The sequence below is a fragment of the Phascolarctos cinereus genome, unplaced genomic scaffold (assembly GCF_003287225.1).
Source record: "Phascolarctos cinereus isolate Bilbo 61053 unplaced genomic scaffold, phaCin_HiC Scaffold_4;HRSCAF=312, whole genome shotgun sequence".
Lineage (NCBI taxonomy): Eukaryota > Metazoa > Chordata > Mammalia > Diprotodontia > Phascolarctidae > Phascolarctos > Phascolarctos cinereus.
Window position 1 is genome coordinate 142,337,846 of NW_027555847.1, and position 18,953 is coordinate 142,356,798.

Consider the following 18,953-nt stretch of genomic DNA (forward strand, 5'->3'; position numbering starts at 1 on the left):
GGCACTAAACCATACATGCTGATTCCTGTGACGGCATATTTGCTTAGAAAATGAGTTATTAACATTATCCATGTTCTATTGCATTTTTATTTATTTTGTCAAATATTTCCCAATTACAAAAACAAAACAAAAAAAACCCCAAATATTTCTCAATTAAATTTTAATTTGATTTCAGTTGCACTCAGGAGTGTTGTGGCCACTACCCTTTTACCATGAAATAGGTGGAGTCCAAAATAAAAGGTCTCCAGACCCACAACAGTAACCAGATTGACCCATGTGGTCCCCGAAACAAAGAAAGGTGAGATTGGGAGTCCGTTCTCAACTTTATCTACTGGAAACTTAGGGACAAAGGAGTACCTCAAGTTAAATGTTGAAAGACCTCAAGTTATTTAACAGGTAGATAAGTACCATTCAAGGAAATAGAATAGCTGCAAACACTGAGGCACCCAACCTACACACCTGGGAAGGACTACAGAGAGAGAATTCCCATTAGGGACCCTACAGGCCCAGGTCAGAACTCTGCCAGAAGACTAATGGGACATTGGTTGTTGTCCTTCCTTCTTGAAGAGGACCAAAATGACATCACTATGCTAGGAGTCAAGTTACAGTGTGTCCAACTGTGACTGATCAGACCAACATGAGCTTGGAACATTCTACCACAGATCGGGTTAATGGGACGTAGGTTATCCTTGTACCCAGAAATCCTTTCTCTTTTTCCAACATTAGGGTAGTGATTCCCCTCAGAGCCTGCATGTGCCAATGTTCTAGGGCTTACATGTACTAAATGGACTTGCCTTGTGTGAGGATGCAAGACTATGGCCAGTCATGATTCTCCTCACAGCCTTCATGTTCTGCCTAGGCACATTTTTGGGAGAAAACTGAAAGTCACCTCTGAGGACAAAATTCCTGAGCAAGGAACAAAACTCTTGTTTCTGGAGCAGTGCCTAGAGGCACCTTCTCTGGATGAGGTGATTTGCCTACAACCCCAACCTGGCCAGCTATTGAGGGATCAAAATAAAGTCACTAATATCTACTTTCATTTTCACTATGAGCTCCCAGGATGGAAAATGGATTTGCTTTGTGGGAGAATACATGGCAGTTACTGGTTGTTTTGCTGCTCTTCTAGTTATTATTTCACTCACAGTCCCAGGCCTCAAGGTTTTTTCTCCCTGAATCCCTGGTCTCCCCCTATTTGTCTCTATTTCTGCCAAGCCAACATCTTTCACCTCTACCAGGATGCCTCCAGTCACTTAGAAGCCCTACCAACCCCCATCACTTACCAAGACTTCCAGTTCTTTATATAGCTGTGCCCACCACTAACTTCCCATACACTGCTGCCTTTTTAAGGCCCATTTGTCAAAGAGGACTATTCCCTACATATCATATCAACATACTGGTAGTCTCAAAGACCAAGGGGTGAATGGTTATAAGGCCCAGTGGTTATTGAGACCACCATGACAACCTCTCCTTAAGGGAGATTGTAGCTTATAGACACCCTGATGGCTTCCCCTTGAGGAAGGCCATAGCTCATAGAACCTACTAGTGGAACAGCACTGGCAATATTTTTTGAGTTTAGCATAGCTATACGACCAAAACTAATATGTTTCAACAGTTAGCTTGTTTTTCTACCTGTACCTTCGTATTCCCCAAAAATCTCGTGTGCCACAAACCCAGACAAGATCCAGGCATTCACCAAAACCAGAGTATAAGTATCCCACCCTTGGAAGGACACTTTGGAGCATGCCTTCACAGCTAAATGGACTCATATTTCTGTGCTCCCCAATGCAGTACCTCCTTTATGTGAGTTTTTACCATTTGTGACTGAGTTGTATATTAGGTCTCTTTCTCCCTCTCTAGTTCTTCCTTTCTCCTCTTCTACTCATCCCTATTGTTTACCAATAAAACTTAGCAGTGAACTGATTCCCATTGTTTTACATATTATTCTTGGCACTTGAACTCATTGTCTTCCCTGACATCTCTGGCTGGTCCACAGACCCTGGACAAAGACTTAACCTGTTGATAGCTACCTCCATCCACTAAAGGAGTACGGCATTGTAAGCCCAGTCTTAGAAAGCAAGTGTCAATGGGGAATCCTACATTTTCCCAGGAGAGACCCTCTTATGCCAGAGTACTGTCGTAAAACAAGGAGTAACATCCCAGGTCTAAATTTTGCTCCATTTTCACAAGATAATAGTTACCTGAAAACAGTGAAGTCCATCAAAGCGATTTTTGTAAAAAGCTAGCCAAATCTCAGAAGAGAGAGAGAGAAAGAGAATTAAGCTTTGAGATCTCCCTTTCATAGAACTAGTAGGAGCTAGAAGTACAGCAATCACTGAATATAATCCTATGATTTTACAGATGTGGAAACTAAGGCTGAGAGCATCAAGAACATCAAAGACTTTAAGTTTGAAGGGACCTTAGAGACTAGATAAAATGACTCCCCTAAGGTAACACAGCTAGTACTGAAGGGGCACACGAGAGATTCAAGCCCAAATGTTATTGTTTCAAATCCAATGCTCTTTGCACTACACTATGTTGCCTTCTCTATCCTTGCTTCTGGCCAAAGCTTCACATGGCAAGATGGTGATATTTCCATTAAAGCTTCTATGAGTTCATTAGTGCAATTTTAAAAAGGAGAAGAAACAGAGAGAAAAAAATGAGTTGCACTGATATATAGACATTGGAGAAGCTGGCTTTTCATCAAATAAAATCCTGTTTCTTTCAGCTATTACATTCATACAACCAAGCTGAAGACTATTTAGTACTTATACCCTATAGGCTAAGGTTAACCAGAATTGTTCCATGCACATTCAGCAAATATCCATTAAATGCCTATCATGTGCCAGGGGCTGGGGATACATGTTTAGGTGTTTTCAGTCTTGTCTGACTCTTTGTGATCTGATTTGGGATTTTCTTGGCAAAGAAACTGGAATGCTTTGTCATTTTCTTCTGCTCATTTTACAGATGAGGAAATTGAGGCAAATAGGGTTAAATGACCTACCCAGGGTCACATAGCTACTAACTGTCTGAGGCTGGACTTGAACTCACAAAGATGAGTCTTCCTGATTTCAAGTCTGACACTCTATCCATTGTGCCACCTAGCTGCCCTTGCTGGGGTTGTGAAAATGAGTCTCTTCTCTCAAGGATATTATTATCTAATTACCATATGACAGAAGACAAAAACAAATATAATACAAGTCAGAATGTGATAAAGGCAAGAGAGAGATCCAAGCAAAGTGCTCTATGACAATTTATGGAGAAATTACTTTTAGTTATATAGATCACAGGATAATAGATTTAGAGCTGGAAAGGACCGTTGAATCCAACCTACTCATTTTTCAGTTGAGGAGCTAAAGTCAAGAGAAGCTACAGTACTTGACCAGGGTCACACAGCTAGTAAACATCTGGGGTAAGATTTTAGTCTATATTTTTCTGATTTTAAGTCTTTTTTCCCAATTTTTAACATTTTTATTTAATGTTTTGAGTTCCAAATTCTATCCCTCCTTCTCTCTCTCCCCCTTTCTCCCTCCCTGATACAGCAAGCAATCAGATATAGGTTATGCATGTGCTGGTTTCAAGTCTTGATTAATAGGTAGCAGCAGTTGGGAATTGAAGAAAGAAAAAGATTTCAGTGTGCAGCGTTGAGGATGGAAGGTATTCCTATGATGCAAGTGCAGCTTGAAAGAATGAAGGAGAATGCAGCATGAGATCAGGAAGTCAGGAGTCCAATAGCTTCGGAAATGACAGGAAATTGGGATTTCAATATGTCTGGAACACAATAGCATAGCAAAATGAATATCCCAAGTTTATTTTAGTGCACACTAATCAGGGCTGGTGGTGCAGGAAAGGCTGTTTTAGACTGCCATTGCAAGGATGCTCTTATTGTTTCCTCTTTGGACAACACTACAGTGTAACTGTTATCTATTGGTATACCATTCTTCTAACATAAATTCATGGAGCATAACCTCAACTGGGCTCTCACCACTGCTCAACATGCCAACTTTTCAAAACTTCTTTCACTTTCCATGGTGCCTTTCTCAAACCTTTCCCTCTCTCTTCATACCCTCAAACTCAGCCTGACCCTATGCATTTACAGACTAAGTTTATGTAGAACCTTTTGCAGTTTACTTCTTAATGTTTTATATTACATTCACATTCACAACATTGTCAGCAAATGACTTCATATCATTAAATGTCTTTAACATCTTCTAATGAAAGTTCCTCAACTCTCCTCTATACTTCAGAGCTTTTCAGTCTCTGTATCCATTTCTTTCTCCTTCATTCCTCCTTAAAGGATGAATATACCCTTTCTTCCTGCCATAACAAATCTTTCCACTTGTATTGTTTATCCCAGGTCTTACTTTCTCCAGAGCTTTTCTTTTACTATAATCTCCTTGCTAGGACAGCTAGTTGATGCAGTATAGAACACTGGCTCTGGAGTCAGGAGGACTTCCTATCTGGCCTCGGACACTTGACACTTACTAGCTGTGTGACCCTGAGTAAGTCACTTAACCCTGATTGCCTAAGCAAAAAAAAATCTCCTTGCTTTTACGTGGGCTTAATTGCTTTCCCCCCACCATTTCACACAACTGCAAGTTCTTTCTTTTTCCTATTCAGAAACTACTGGGGGCTAGAAATGTCCCAAGCATATATATATCTCTGCTAGGTTTTAATAATCTCAATTCTCAAAATGCAGAATCATGCCATAGGATCTGCATTGAAACCCAGCATTCCAGCAAGCCCCTTGTCTGGACATATGCTAGGGATCCTGCCTAATTAGTAAAATCAGCTTACATAACATTCAGCAAAAATATAAGTGTTCCTATTACTTCTCCATCCAACAAAATGCTAAATTTCAGTTACCTAGATAGAAAAAAAAAGAGGGTGGGGGTGGGGAGAGGAGAGAGAGATAGACAGACAGACAGAGAGAGAGAGAGAGAGAGAGAGAGAGAGAGAGAGAGAGAGAGAGAGAGACAGAGACAGAGACAGAGAGACAGAGACAGAGAGACAGAGAGACAGAGAAGAAAAGAAAAAGAAAAAGGAGGAGGAGGAGGAAAGGAAGCAGGAAAATAGAAAGAAAGCAAGAGAGAGGGAGGGAGGGAAAAAGGAAGGAAGAAAGAAAAAGGAAGAAAGAAATCTAATGGAACAAGTCAGGAACATGCGCACACATGCACACACACACACACACACACACACACACACACACACACACACACACTCGCTATGCATAAAATTCAGCCACTTTCTTAACCTTTCTCTTGAGTTCAAGATCTACATGGCAAATTGCCTACAGAAAATCTCCACCTCAAACTCAACATATTCAACCAGAATTTAATATCTTTCCCCTAAAACCTGCTCTTGCTCTGAATTTCCCCCATTCCATCAACTACATACATCATCATTAACCTAGTTATTTACATTCAAAACTTTGGCATTATCTTGACTTTCCTTTTTTTGCCCACCTTCCACATCACATCTATTGCAAGTCCTGTAAATTTGACCTCTAAAATATCTGTGCCATCTTCCCTTTCTTTTAAGAAATTTCTTTTTTTTATTGTGAATTTAACAATCATCAACAAACAAATATTTTCACATAAAAAGAATAAAAAAATGTTAAGAAACCATGAACACCTGTAAGATACAGAGTTTTTAAGGAGGCATATTTTACAAAATTTAATAAAACAGTAGCAGAAGTTTCTTTTTGTACTTTTTTGGGGCTGTATTTTAAAATATTTTGTTGAAACTCACTTTTCACAACTATCACTAACCACTATTTCAACCCCCTAGATCTAAAAGATAGTTCATCGCCATTTTAGGGAAAAACTAGCCTGGCCTATATGAAGTAGACTTTGCTTTTATCATACAAGTTGGGCAGAAAGAGTGATTGTACTTAGCAGTATTTACGCATCACTCTATTTTTGAGTTTGGAAATATTTTCTTTTATATTATAAAGATGTGAGCCAGATATGTTGGCACATGAAGGTCATCTCAGTTGCCCAGGAAGGCTGAAGCTGGAGGAATTCTTGAGTGTGAGTGGCCTGGTCTATAGCGGGCTATGCTGATTGAGTGTCTGCATGTATAAATATGGTGAGCTCCTAGGAATAGATAGGTCACCAGGATGCCTAAACGGGAGCAAACCAACCCCATGTCAGAAATAGTGCAGGTCAAAGCTCCGATGTAATATAGAATGGGATTGGATGCATGAGTAGTCCTTTCACTTCTAGCATGAGTAAGATAGGCAGATGCAGTCTTTAAAATGTGAATTTCTTAGGATCTGTGAGAGAGAGTTTGATTTCTATGCTTTAATACTTCAATGCTTCCATGATCTCATTGAGGTGGGAAATCCCTACTATGTGTGCATATCACCAACCCTGTGAGAGTCTTATTTTTCAGATCTTATTAGTAGAAGATCCACACAACATGATTAAAACATAACTTGGCTCTTTGCATAGTCCTTAATTATGATAGCTTCATTCAGAATGTCCATTTCTTATTCCTCTTTCTTGCTTTGTGACTTGCCCCCATCATTTCCTAGGCATGTCTTTGATGAATCTTTTTGCCTGCAAATCACCGGTGATATTCTGCAACCTACTTTACTCCCCTGTGTCTTTCTATTGCTCCATGAACCACTTATAGTTAAGATTCTTCTGAAAGCAGATGTTGATAGTAATGCCTCATGATTCATAGTAACGTAGTATCCCCAGGAAAATAATGGCATTAAAATGGGTTTTTATGATCAGCAGTTTGGAATTGTTAAAAATAACTGTACATTTTCCTGAATATAATCCAGCCCAATATCCTCTTCTTATCAATTGTGTGTAGCTCATTGTCCAATTGAAATTCACATAAATCTAAAAGACAAAAAAGATTAAAATATTCTTGAGGACCTCATCTTGATCTCTTAATATTGCATATAGTAGTTGCTTAATGTTTCATGAATGAATCAATAATTAATCAATAAGCATTTATTTATTTACTTATAAATAATGCCTGTTATTTGCAAAGTACTGTACTAGGGCAAGATAGTGCCAGATATAGGTATGAAGAGAAAGAAAGAAAGAAAGGAAGAAAGAAAGAAAAAGAAAGAAAGAAAGAAAGAAAGAAAGAAAGAAAGAAAGAAAAAGAAAGAAAGAATTCCTGATGTCAAAGAACTTACATTTAATAGAAGATAATATGTAAAATAAATACAAAGTAAATATCAAGTAATTGGGGAGGGCAGGCCCTAGCAGTTGGGGGAAACAGGAAAGGTTTCATGAAGGAGGTAATAACTGATCTGAATCTTGAAGGAAGTGAGAGATTATGTGAGGTATCAGTAAGGAGAAGTACCTTCCAGGCATGGCGGACACCAAGCCAAAGACACAGAGACAAGAGAAGAAGTGTCATATGTGAGAACAAAAAAAGGAGATCACCATTACGTCTGCACATCTTTCATTTCCAATTACATTTCCACCACTCTGGTCTCTGCTCAGAGACCAGGTTATGTATGATGACTTGAATTCACAAATAAATGAATAATAGGGTCTGCAAGGCTGTCTCCCCTAGACATCAGTATGCTGCTCAATGTCTAGTTCCTTTTAGAAACTCAGAAGAAGGAAACAGGAAAGTTGTACTAGGCTGTAGGCAAAATAAGATTCCCATGTCTTCACTCCCCCACATCCTTCTTTTTGTTCCACCTACAAAATGCTAATACGAAGAGGCTTTTACTCCCACTCCTCCACTTCTGCCCACACAGATAGCTTGGCTTCTTGAAGTTTTCCTGGGCTTGGAAAAGAGATTGCATATTTGAAGATGTTGTAATATCCATCCCTTTTCTCTCCTTTCAAATTTATTGACCTTAATTGGAATTACTTCTCTGGATTGCATGGCATACTGGATAGGGAGGTGGTCCTGGAGCCAGATAAGACTTGGATTTAAGCTCCAGTCATCCTCAGCAAGTCCCATAATCTCTTGGGGCTCTGGGCAATGCTCAAAGACTAAAATTTCAGAGAAAGTATCAATCTGCATTGAAAGAAGAAGCTTGGTCTCCCAGGATTTTCCTATTCTAAAGAAATCATAGATTCAGTCTTTTCCCTATTGCTGTCTTCCAGGCCTCATCCTTTCCCTTCAATCCCTCCCTATCTTCTTCATCTCCTTTTTACTCTGGGTACCTTTCTAGGTGTTCTGCTTCTTTCTGCACAATACATTTTCAAAGGCATCAGACCTCCTGGACAAAAATAAACCAGCCAGCAACTGTCAAAACATCAAAGTTTACTTAACTCTCAGGAAGGAGAATGTCTGTGTTTGGGTTACTCCTGGTGGAAAGTTGGAGGGGAAAGGAGGGGCTGAACTGTGGAGGACTGTTGAGCTGTATGGATGACTTCCAAGTTCCATGTGGGAGGGACTTTTTTGAGATGGGAGAGAGGGTGGTGGCCTAAGAATGTCTAACAATTGAGGGGCTTGATTGCGACACCCCCAAACTGCCTCACCACATCAAGTTTTCCACTTCAGGGCAGCCGCCAAAGAGAATTCCTCAAGGCTATAGGGGAAACAGGTCCTGCTGCAGCTTGCTGTCTGTCCTGCATTGCCAACCCTCCAGGGAGAAGTCTCCAATTGCTGCAGGTAAGACTCCTTCCTCCTTAGTTCCTGCAGCGGCCTTTGATCCAGATGAAAAAGCTTACCTCTCCACCCCTATTCCCACACCAGCAGTTTGGGAGAGCTGACAGTGAGAGTAGATTTTAAAGTACTGGAAACTCCTTTGAGTCAGGTGGTGAAACTCTCCAAAAAGGAAGATTAAGGGAGCTCAGGGGCAAAGGATAGAGAGTGAGTGAGGGGCTTGGAAACAGGGAAGACAAAGTTCAAGTTTGTCGTCAGCATTTAGTGCACACGTGTTTCTGCGCATTTCTGCTAGTTAGTTTCTAAAATTCTTAGGCTCACAGAAGGTTTTAGCCAGGAAAGGATTCAAGATATCCTTGCATGCAATCGTGGCTCTGAACAAATGAGGAAGTGGCAAAAGTTTGGGGTTGTTTTTTTCTTTTTCCCTGCCACTAACTGAGATGATATCATTAGATCCCTTTGAGGTTAAGGACTGTCTTTTCTTTTTCATCTGCTGCCTAGCTTAGTGCCTGGTCCATGGTAGGCACTTAATATCTGCTTGTCAAATAGTATTTAATTGAATTTTGAGGAAAATTTTATTTTATAAAATAAAAGCCAAACATGAGGAGAAAAGGTTTCGATTCCTACAGTGAGCCTGCATCCTGGGTAAAACAAAACAAAGCAACCTACTTATCTCTATATCTGGCATCAAATGAAACCCCAGTTAATAGCATGTTTTAAAAAAAAATTGAAACTGGGATTTTGAAAGAATTTAGCATCACAGAATCATAGATATAGAGCTTTAGGAGATCTCAGATGCTTTCTATTTGGACACCTTCATTTTATAGATGAGGAAGGAAGAAAAGAAACACATTTTTGAGCATTTATGTTCCAGGCATTGTGCAGAGTGCTTTATAAATATTATCTCAGTTGATCCTGACAACAGTCCTGGGAGGTAGATACTATTACTATTATCCCCATTTTGCAATTGTGGAAACTGAATCAGACAGAGGACTTGTTCACAGACACACAACTAGCAATCTAAGGTCAAATTTGAACATGAGTTTTCCTGATTCCAAGCCCAGTTGCTCTATCCACTGTGCCAACTAGTCGCCTGGGGAGCTGGTTCAACTCAAGTTTCACTTTCTAAGAGAATCCTTTCTATCTCCCTCCCAGTGGTTGGTGTTTTCACCTTCCTTATATTGTATCCCCCATCTCTGGTATAAGGTAAGTTCCTTGGAGACAGGCGTTTACTCTTTTTCTTATCCTTAATACTTATCATAGTGCCTTTCACAGAGTAAGCACTTAGTAAATTCATTTTGAATTGACTGTCACTAGATGACCTCTGAAATCCCTCCCATCCCTTAATTCTAGAGTTCTAATTTGAAAGAGTCAGTGTGTTACAGCAGAAAGAGCACCGGAGTTAGAGCCTAAAGATTTGAGTTTATGACCCAGCTCCCATAGGTGCTGGTTGTCTAACCCCAGAACAAATCACTTAATCACTCTGCATTTTTATTTCCTATCCAGGATTCAAATTCTGACTCCCCTAACTTATGAATCCGAGAATCATTTTACCTCCCCAGGCCTTTTTTCTTTACTTGAAAAACAAAGGGTTTGGGCAAGGTGTTCTTACATTCTTTCCCAGCTCGACAAACAATGGAAATATGATTCAGGTGACTTGAGTTCATGGTCCTCTTGCTATATTGTCACTTATCTTATGTGTCACTTCCTTGTTAATCATTTTTGTTCTTGACTCTTTAGACTTCATATCTTTCTCCTTGTTGGAGCGAATGAAATTATTCATCCTTAGAGTTGAAAGTTAAATCAGATGTCATCTAGTCAATCCATATTTAAATCTTTAATCCTAACTACAGTAGCCTTGATAAGGACTACTCTGAAAAATTAACCAACATATTAATTATGTCTGACAATGTATGAAATATTCTATACAGATAGACCTCCCACCCACTCACATCTCCAATGAAGAAGGGAAATTCATTTTCTCTTCCCTTCTTTGGGACCAAACTTATTCCTTTCCATTTATATCATTGTAGTTATCATCATCATCATCACCATCACCACCACCACCACCACCATCATCTCTCCCTCTCTTTATATACATATATATAAACACACTCATATACAGACACACTATGTACACACATATGTACATATATGTGTCTGTACACATATATACATATATACCTACCTCTATCTACCTATCATCCACCTAGTTATACACACACTCACACACACACACACACACACACACACATAGAATTTTCCTGGCTCTATTTTCTTTTTTTTCTGGGCCAATCTATGTAAGTTTTCCCCATGCTTCTCTGCATTCTCTGTACTCATCATTTTTTTTCAATGCGATAATATAGATTCGTCTATAAAAGTTTTTAGACATTCCCCAATTGACGGACATCTACCAAATACTATGTGTTTGCTACTACTAAAATGGTTGTTAGAAACATTCTGTTGAACATAGGCACTTTCTATCTTTGACCTCTTTTAGATATATTGCTGGCAGTAGAATCTCTAGATAGAAGAATATGGACATTTTAGTCTTTTTTTTTTAAAACATAATTGTAAATTGCTTTCCATAATGGTTGGACCAATTCATAGTTCTACGAACACTGTGTTAATATATCTTCAATGTTGACTATGTCTATATGTTTTCATATTTGCCTATTTGCTATGTGTAAGGTAAAGCCTTAGAATTGTTTTCATTTTCATTTATCATATTGCTAGTGATTTAGATATATGGATGTTAATAGCTTGAAGTTCGTCTTTTGAGACAAGTATATATTCCTCTGTGCCTGCTAAGTGTCTTTGATATCAGACCTATACCACAGACATTTGATCCCTTCTTATTCCCATGGCATTGGTTTTGTTAATGCCATGATTTTTTGCTTTCGTTTTTATCAAAATTGTCTGTTTCACCTTTTGGGATCTCTTCTGTCTCATTTTGCTAAACAATTCTCCCCACTGCAAAAGTTGTAAAAGGTACCTAATCTCATTCTCTTATAATTGTATGATAGTATGACCTCTTATACAATCAGTCCACTTATCCCTTTGGAGGTTGTCAAGGTAAATGGTCTAAGATGTTGGTATAGACTTAATTTCTGCCAAAGTGCTTTCCAATATTACCAGCAGGTCTTGTCAAATAATTTTCCCCCAAGTAATTTATATTCTCAGATTTATCAAATGCTGTGTTATTGATTCCAACTATTTCTGTCTCATCTTTATTGCAACAAGTTCTACTGATTTACTTTTCCATTCTAAACCAGTGATTATATTTATAACATAATTTGAGGTTTGGAAGCACTTCATTCCCCTCATTCCTGCTTTTATTTATTATTTCCTTTGAAGTTTCTAGATATTTTGTTCCTTCAAATGGATTTTGTTCTTATTTTATCCAGTTTTATAAAGAACCTTCTCGGTTGTTTGATAATCATAGTAATATACCTGAAAATTAACATAGGCATCAGTCTAATTTTTTATCATATTGATGAGGTCTAGCCATAATCAGTGAGTATTGCTCCAATTATTCAAGTCATTTTTTATCTCCCTGAAGATATTTTATAATTATATTTATATAAGCATTAAGATTTTCTTGATAGATTGATTCTCACATATTTTACAAATTTGTAGATGTTTAGAAGGGAATTTCTTTTCTATTATTTCCACCTGGTTTTGCTTTGTTTTATAGAATGCCTGACAATTTTTTGTAGACTTATTTTGTGTCCTGATACTTTGCTGAACGTGTTAATTATTTCAGATTCTTTGCTAGTTCTCTGGAGTTTCCAAAATAATCAATCATGTTTTCTACAAAGAGGGTTACTTTGAGATTTTTTCTCTTTTTCATTTCTGTATTTATGGAAAAAGCTTCTAGTGTTTCTCCATCTCAAATAATACTACTTCTTGAGATCAATGAATTGGGCAAACAATTTAAACAAATAGAAAACGAACAAATTAAAAATCCTCAATTAAACACCAAATTAGAAATATTGAAAACCAAAGGAAAAATTAATAAAATGGAAATCAAAAAACTATTGAACTAATAAATAAAACTAAGAGCTGGTTTTATGAAAAAAAACCAATAAAATAGATAAACATTTGGCTAATTTAATTAAAAAAAAGAAAGAAGGACAAAAACCAAATTACTAGTATCAAGAATGAAAAGGGTGAAACTATCACCAAGGAAGAGGAAATTAAAAGAATAATTAGGAATTATTTTGCCCAACTATATGCCAACAAATTTGACAATCTTAGTGAAATGGATACATATTTACAAAAATATAAATTGCCCAGATTAACAGAAGAGGAAGTAAAATAAATCACCCCATCTCAGAAAAAGAAATTGAACAAGCCATTGATGAACTCCCTAGGAAAAAATCTCCAGGGCCAGGTGGATTTACACACAAATTCTATCAAACATTTAAAGAACAATTAATTCCAATATTATACAGATTATTTGGGGAAATAAGTGATGGGATAAGAACCCACTCTGAAAAAAAACTGCTGGGAAAACAGGAAAAGAATATGGCAGAAACTAGGCATAGAGCAAAATCTCACACCATATACCAAAATAAAGTCAAAATGAGTTCATGATTTAGATATAAAAGCTGATACTATAAGAAAACTGGGAGAGCAAGGAATAGTTTATCTATCAGATCTATGGAGAACAGAAGAATTCATGACCAAGCAAGAGATAGACAACATTACAAAAAGCAAAATGGATAATTTTGATTACATTAAATTGAAAAGTTTTTGTGCAAACAAAACCAATGCAACTAAGATTAGCAGGAAGGTAGAAAATTGCAAAAGAATTTTTACAACCACTCTCTGATAAAGGCCTCATTTCTAAAATATATAGAGAATTAAGACAAATTTACAAGAACACAGCCATTCCCCAAATAAAATTTTTAAAAAGTTTAAAAAAATAATGCTACCTCTTGGTCTCAGATATATATTTTTCTATCATGTTCCAAAATGACTTTTCTATGGCGTTTTTTAGGGTTTTTTTTTTACAGAAATGATTATTGTTCTCGACAAAAGCTCTTTTTCTACCCCTATTAACATAATAAGTTTTTGGTTATAATATTATAATCTCTGAAATAAGGATATTAGTCTCTTACAAACCCTAAGTTAACTATGGTTTTTTTGCTGTTCAGTTAGATTTTCTTTTGTGAATCTAGATGCTATGGCATATGGTATGTGTATACTTAGCTTTGATATTGTTTCATTGTCTATAGTTCCTTAAAATATATGAACTTCTCTTATTTTTATCTCTCTTGTCATTGTGGATTTTTATTGTTATTTTTTCTGTTAGCAGAATTGCAGCTCCAACTTTAGGGATTCACTGATTGCTGTAAATTTTGTTTCCATTCTGATTTTCATCATGTATATCCTTATTTTTAGATTTTTTTCTTACATACAAAAATTATTGACTTTTATTTAGTATCCACTCTATCACTCTTTTTATTTAATTATATTATTTTACCTATTTATGTTTAAGGCTATTACTGTTGAACATATTTTCCTTTAATTATTTCTTTTACATTGGCTTTATTGCCACCATTTCCCTTTTTGACTCTTGCTTTAGCTTTGCTCATACAAGTTTTATTCTACTCTGTTCCCACATGCTCTCCCCTATTGACATTCCCCTGTTTTGTTCTTAGTTCTCTGAATTTGCTTAAATTATTTATTTATCTATGTAGCATCTATGTATTTGTTTATTTCTCCTCTTTTGACCTTTCGCTTGCCCTCCACAATCAAGCCTTTTTTTCAAAATCTTCCTTCCCCAGTTTTCCCAACCTCTTCTTTTAAGAAGCATTCTTTTCTTGAAACACTTTACCAAGATTGCCTTCATCTTGTCCTCATTTCCTTTTGCTACTCTACTATTTTGAATTCTATTCTCCATTTCATAGTTGATTCCCCCTTTTTCTTCTTTTTCATTCTCTCTGTGTCCATCATGAGATTAGAACTTCTGAAATAGCAAAGTTGAAGTTTCTCACCTATCCAAGATTGTATTTTTAGATCTTGCCCTATTCTCCCCATTTTCTAATGTGCCTTACTTGTAGAAATATCAATTCACAAAGGAAAAAATGTCTGCAGGAAACAATGTCATGTGAGTGGATTTGCTTTGTCTTCTAAATCACACACTCCACACTCCATCCGATCTTGTGCCCAGTGATGACTTCTCTCTACTCCTAAGCCCATCCTATCTTTGTTTCCATGTCCTCCCTACCACTTGAGGTGCCAGCTTACTTTGGAGACTCATACAACTCCTCTCCTAGGGTGGGATGCTGTACTTGAGGTACAATTCTTCTCACAGAAGCAGCTAGATGAACAAGTAAATAAAGTGCTGGGCCTGGAGTCAGGAAGACATGAGTTCAAATCCAGCCTCAGATACTTATTAGCTGTGTGACCCTGAGCAAGTCACTTAACCTATACCTCAGTTTTCTTCAGTATAAAATGGGGATAATAAAAGCTCTTAACTCCCAGAATTTTTGTGAGGATCAGATGAGATAAAAATTGTATAGCACCCAACACAGTGCCTGACAAATAGTAGACTTAATAAATGCTTTCTGCCTGCCTGCCTTTATAGAAGGTTCATCCTGATGTGCAAAATTCCCTCACATAAAATCTATTATGAGGCCCCATCTCTTACCACAGGCGTATACTTCTTCTATATGGGAACATTCTTCAGTAGTACATTTTCCTGTCCCTTCCAGTGTGAACCCCTTCCCAACTAATCCTCCATCCAATCTTTTAACTCTATTGCATTTATCCTGTTCTCCCTAACCCACCCCTATCCCCACTTTTGGCAAAGAAACTAAAGTGTTTATTATACCTTCTCACCTATAGAATTGGTGGGCATATATCTATAGCTATTCTTTGTCTCTTACCTTCCATCTCTTCACTCACACAACTTCCCCCAATTTTATCACTTACACAAAAGATATCAATTCACTTACGAGTTTTAGTCTATGAGTTATCAATTCATCTCTTTCTTCAACAAAGTTGTTGAGTTCTTCCAGAAAATAGAAATGTATATAGTTGCAATGCTCTTGTCTCTTGTTGTCAATCTCTTTTCCTTTTTTTTTGTTTGTTTGTTATACTATTTGACATACAGAAAAGCCCAGAGGCTTCAAAACATTTTGTTCCAAAGTGCTCCTATGGCGATTATTAAGTCCCGTTCTAGTCTTTTTTTTCCTCACCATTTTATGGTTCCTTAACTTTCCCTTAAATCTTTTGCCTTAAGTATTTTTCTCCATTGATTATCCCTCTTCTTTCTTTTACCCTTCAATTCAATCTCTTTTCAAAGAACAATAGAGAGACAGCTAGGTGGTGCAGTGGATAGAGATCCAGCCTTGGAGTCAGGAGGACCTGAGTTCAAATCCAACACTTGACACTTTCTAGCTATGTGACCCTAGGCAAGTCATCTAACCCCCATTGCCCCACCAAAAACAAACAAAAAAGAACAATAGAATATAAACATGAAAGAATTATTTTATTTTTTCAAGCTTTTGAGGGGGAGAGATAAAGTACTTGTTTATCTTTCTTTTGTTAAAGAGCCAACTTTTTTCATTGATGATTAAGCTCTACTTTCTAGGGTATATTGATTAATAATTAATTTATGAAATCATTAAATGAGGACAGACACACTTAGTTCTTTGGGTGCTCGCTAGGAAAGACCACAATGGTAGTGGGAAACTGGGTGGCAATCACGCTTTAATTAAACACAAAGGGAATGGGGGCAAAAAACTCACGAAGGCAGAGACAAGTGATGAAAAGTGATACAGAGGTAGATGGTGTCACAGTGACAGAGAATGAAATGGTAAAGGAAGGCAGCATGGGGAAAAGGATGGGGAGGGGAGAGGCAGAGAGTATCACTTACGTAACAATGGATTAGAGTTGGGAGTGCTAAGCAGCAATGGACCCAATGGAGATGGCAGAGTACTCAGGGGACAGGAGTTTGAGGTGTCAAAATTACAGGGTTTTGGGGGCAAACAGACTAACCCTTATCTTGTGCCACCTTAGGATTAGTTTATTAACAAATCCAATTCATCTCAAAGTTATCAGTAAAATTTCAAAGTCATCATCTCAAAGTTGTCAGCACTTTCTTGATATTCTGCTGATCTGGAGCTATGGAGGTCTGGATTTTGTCTGGAATTTCCATATCATAGGACCAGAAACTTCGACAAGCAGTGCCTAGATGGTTTCCCTTGATTCATCACATATTACCAAGGTGTGAATATTGGTTAATATATGATACAATTCGTAAATTATGCTCCTTTGATCTTTGGGACCATCTGCACATGACTTCCAGGTTCTCCTTTACAATCTTATTTCCTGCTAAAACTTACTGTATTGACTAGAAGGGGGTGGGGTGGTCAGGGGACCAGAACAAGACACAATTATAACACAGCATATTTTATTTTGCCTTGTGGTTTGAGCATCTTTGCTTTTTTGTAATTTCCTTCACCAATTTCTGATGCCTGTGGAGTAATTCTGAGTTATTTAAATTTCCATTTCTTTAGATCTAATGATCTTTTTCCTTGATGTGTGTAAAATTTATTGCTATTGACATTGAGAAGCAGCATTTCATAGTAAATAAAGAGCCAACTTTGAAGCTAAGAAGACCTAGATTTAATTTGTGCCTCTTAAAACAAACTGGATGTACTAATCTGAGCAAATCATTCAATCTTCCAGAGCTATAGGCAATTCCTTAAGACTCTAAATTTCAGAAAAGGTGCTTATTTACATTGGAAAAAATAGTTTCCTCATGTTGGATTTCCTTGTATGAATGAAGTCACCAGCCTAGTTCCACCTATCCATTGAAACTGTGAAATCTAATCCGCCTTGTTGTTTAGTTGTTTTTCAGTCGTATCCTACTCTTTGTGACACCATTTGAGGTTGTCTTCATAAAGATACTGGAGTGGTTTGTCATTTCCTTCTCCAGCTCATTTTACAGATGAGAAAACTGAGGTAAACAGGGTTAAGTCACTTGCCCAGGGTCACACAACTAGTTAGTGTCTGAAGCCAGATTTGAACTCAGGAAGATGAGTCTTCCTGACTCTAGGCCCTGCACTCTATCCACTGTGTCACCTTTGCAATACCTCAAATTTCAAGGGAGTATATTAGGTTTTTTTTTAAGTTATGTTTGAAGGTTTGTTTGGGGTTTTTTTGTTGTTTTATTTTGGTGGGGGGAGTGGTGGTGGTAGTGGCAATCTGTAGATTTACTCAAACAGTGTTTTGTTGTTTGCATTCAAAAAGTTCTAGATAATTTTCTTGTTATCATATTCTCTTGTGAAATCTATGACCCTCAAGTTTATCAGGCCCCAGATGAATTTTCTCATCTTTCCTCTTCTAGCTCTTTAAAAAAAATTGTTTGGGGTGATAGTTGTAGAAAAAACTACTCTGGCATCTTGCTGGTCATAAAATCCTGAATCCTTAAAATGTACATTGTTTCCAAATTATTTTTAAACCACTTTAAGATTTGATTATGGTTCTGGACATTAAGAAATTTGATTTACCCTCTAAATAGATTAATAAAGGTCATACTTGATGGGCCAATAGGTAAGTAGAATAATGAGTATCATGCATGAAAGATATTTCTAACAAAAAGTGGATAACTCTTGAGGACAATTTGTAGACATTCAGAACTTCTCTCCAATTCTTAAAAAAAATGTACAAACTAATCTTTAGTGGACTGCATTATTAGAGTAACTTCCCTGTGATTTTTATGATTCTGTCTTCCAGATGTTCCTGCCAAAAGATGTTTCCTGAGTACCAGAAAGCATCAGAATTCTTAAAATGTAGAGAGACCTCAGTTGCGAGCTGAGGACCTAAAAACCAGTGTCAAAGTGAGCAGGAAAAAGAAACTGCAGCAGGAAGGAAGAAACAATTTAACATCTTAAGAAACATGAAACTTTGCACCTCAAACTGGAAAAATGGACAAGATGATTTTCTTCCTTACTAACTGTGTTTTTTCAGTTATGAATAGCCTTTGGCCCTTAACAAAATGGAAATATATATAATCATAGTGGCCTTCATTTTTTGTTGATTGTATTTTTCCTTGTTTGTCTATTATGTTTTCTGGCACACAGCAAAGCCTTTGGAAGTCAGTTGCAAGACCCCTTGTTCCAAAATGTTTCTATGGCCACATTCAATCGCTCACCTTCACCTCTTCTCTTTTCAATGTCAAATACTTATCTCTATCACCATGGTCACTTAGCTGACCATACCAACCATCACCGGAAATTTCTCTCCATACTGGACTTGCCTTAACCAGACAGATTCCCCTGCACCATATTGTGAGAGTGATACTTATAGATGGGATGATACTTGTGGAGGATGTGAAATGG

The 18,953-nt window shown here is 37.3% G+C and overlaps 1 long non-coding RNA gene across 1 annotated transcript; it reads left to right on the plus strand.

The window, feature by feature from the left end:
• Positions 1-7,879: 7,879 nt before the first annotated feature.
• LOC110214643 (uncharacterized) lies at positions 7,880-18,641 on the plus strand. Its single transcript, XR_002326318.2, has 2 exons — positions 7,880-8,598; positions 18,349-18,641. It is a non-coding gene; the product is annotated as an uncharacterized LOC110214643 (long non-coding RNA).
• The last annotated feature ends 312 nt before the right edge of the window (positions 18,642-18,953 follow it).